Source organism: Vollenhovia emeryi, unplaced genomic scaffold (assembly GCF_000949405.1).
Source record: "Vollenhovia emeryi isolate VEMERY1.0 unplaced genomic scaffold, V.emery_V1.0 DF939218.1, whole genome shotgun sequence".
Taxonomy (NCBI): domain Eukaryota; kingdom Metazoa; phylum Arthropoda; class Insecta; order Hymenoptera; family Formicidae; genus Vollenhovia; species Vollenhovia emeryi.
In genome coordinates, this window is record NW_011967148.1 from 755,048 (window position 1) to 757,805 (window position 2,758).

The window sequence follows — 2,758 nt, forward strand, 5'->3', positions numbered from 1 at the left end:
CCCCCCCCCCCGCCCTTGTATCGTCCGTCTCTTTTCTCTATCTTGTCGTGCGTGATGTTTTATTTTGTTCCTCTTTCGCTCCTTCGCACCTCCGCGCCTCTCCTCTCCCGCGCGCGTATACCGCCGCTTCCGGTGGCCATACGGAACAGGGAGGCGGAGGGGAGGAGAATATTATTCAAAGCAAGATTTACATTTTTACGACGCCGCCATTTTCTACCGAAGGCACCGACGAGAATAGGAATTAGATTCATTTACATACATATATACGTGCACGCTCCCTCTCCCTCCCCCACCCCCCCTCTCCCCCCCCTCCTCCTCTCTCTCTCTCTCTCTCTCTCTCTCTCTCTCTCTCTCTCTCTCTCTCTCTCTCTCTCTCGGTGAGTCCGCCCTGGTAAAGGAGATTAATGCCTTGATTAGTTCGTTTTCTGCGACTTATCGCCGCGCGCGCCCGCACGGTCGCCCCCTTCCTCCGCGCGCTCTTCGCGAACTGCGGTCGGAGACTTTTATCAGGTCACCGCCGAAGTTTCGCCACAGCGGTCTCGTGGTTACGGTATTATGCAAAGGATCTGTCAGGAAGGCTCGCCCATACCCGACACTCTATGTATTACACACCTTCATCGCTCACCGATAATAAAATTGAGAATAATTAAAGTGACAGGAATAATTGGCGATACTGAAGATGGGAGAATGTTTTAACGTAGTTTTCTTCGCGCGAGCCCGATAGCTTTCTCTCTAATGAGGGTAATTCGGGATCATGCCGCGTTCAAAAGAATCGCGTCTTTGATCTAGAAATGCGAAAGAGCATCTTTTGCTATGTTTCAGCTCGAAATCCTTTTGTTGTACGCGCAATGTGAAATGGACTTGTAAAGAAATGTACATTCCAAATTATGTCGAGCGCTAGATTTGATTTTTCTGTTATTATTTAGAAAAATATGACAGTCGAAGGAATGTTTTATATTTCAAAAATATCTTCTATTGCGAAGGTTCCTTTTTTTCTTACATCGCGTCTGCTTTGCAGGAACAAAATCTTTACGTGTGAAGAAGATGACGGATAAATATAAATTAAAACTGAACAGCGCGCGCAATGCCGCTCGGTTCTTTTTGGGCCAAGTATTTAATATCTGCAACCAATTTACATTATTAAAGCAAAGTATTAGATAATAAATTAAGATCCGCAATTAAAACTAACATACATTTATGCGTATCTGAATGGAGGTAAAATCTCTTAGTGATTAGAATTTAGGTAACGATCATTTTAAAACATCCCCGATTGAACTGTTCCCCGATTGGAGTTAATCGTCATCTTAAACAATACTAATGAGCCCACAAAATGTACGCGACATGCACAGTAACAGTCACTGAACGAGGTAATTGAAAATATTAAGTATAGAATTTTCAATTTATATTCATTCAATAATTGAATTCATTCAAAAATCAATATTCAATAATATCCTTGTTAATTTCAATTTACGTTTATTTCGTATTTCGTAGGCAGATCAACGCGATACAGAAAAACAACAACGAACGTTAAAAGTTCGATGTTGTTTTTCTGTATCGCGTTGATCGCCCATAATAAATGAAGATTTGCAATTTAGTAATATACATTTGTATACACCAACTATTGAGGTAAAATCTCTAATCTTAGTAATTAGAATTTAAGTAACAACGATTTTTGTTTCGAAACATTTTCTCGATTGAGCAGAATTAATCGTTAATTTAATCAATACCAATAAGTCCGCGGAATAATACGCAAAACGTAGCAACAGTCACGGAACAAAGTAATGTACAATAAAATATTAAGTACGGAATTTTCCATTGCGTAGGCAGGCCAACGAATTCTCAACGTTTTTTTCTTGTTTTTCACTCGGCGCGGTATCGTACGACGATTAAGCGGGCCAACGAATTCTCAATGTTTTTTTTGTTGTTTTTCACTCGGCGCGGTGACGTACGATGTTTTTGCGTGCCATCGTGTACCTGAAGGTCGGCCCGGCCGCGCTATCATTCGACCGCCGAACGTCGGACCGGCAGGCGGTGTCGAGAGTCGCTCCGTGCGTCGCATTACCTTTGCGTTATCAATTTCCGAGACGCGATCGCGACGAGTGTGGTGATAATTCGTACACGTTTCTCCGTAACAAGTAACGTTCATCGATGAATTATTAACTTTCTACAACTTAATGAGAAACGATTTGCATGCTGAGACGACGGCTTTTTGTCAAAGACATTTCACGAAACTATAACTCGTCTAAACTAAACTACGAGTGTAAACCGTGGTACTTTGTCGCGATTACATCTCACTTGCGCATCGCGCTTATCCGTCGATTTTAATGTAATCTGTCTTTTATTTGTGGAAAAAGCGGGAGAAATTTGCTAGTGTGCGGCTTTAGCTTTCGCGTTTGCTTCGTTCTATCGTGTTCTATCGAAAGTCTGTTATTGAACGTTATATCTCGAATTAATTGTTATAATTAATAACGACTGTTCATCGTAGTGGATGTTTCGCTCGCGTAATTCATTTCGCGTAAGGAGTAGATTGATCGGCAGTAAGGATTGTAAAACATCGTTTCGTTGCGGACGATTCGCGTAAGGATTAGATTGATCGGCAGTAAGGATTGCAAAACATCGTTTCGTTGCGGACGACCGTTTACTTCTTTATCGCGCAGATATACTTGAATTCCGATGTGCTCGCGTTTTACATCGCCCATTTAAAATTAATTCGGTGCAACTTCCGAACGAAGAGTGCAAGATGACACGCGGGTTTCCA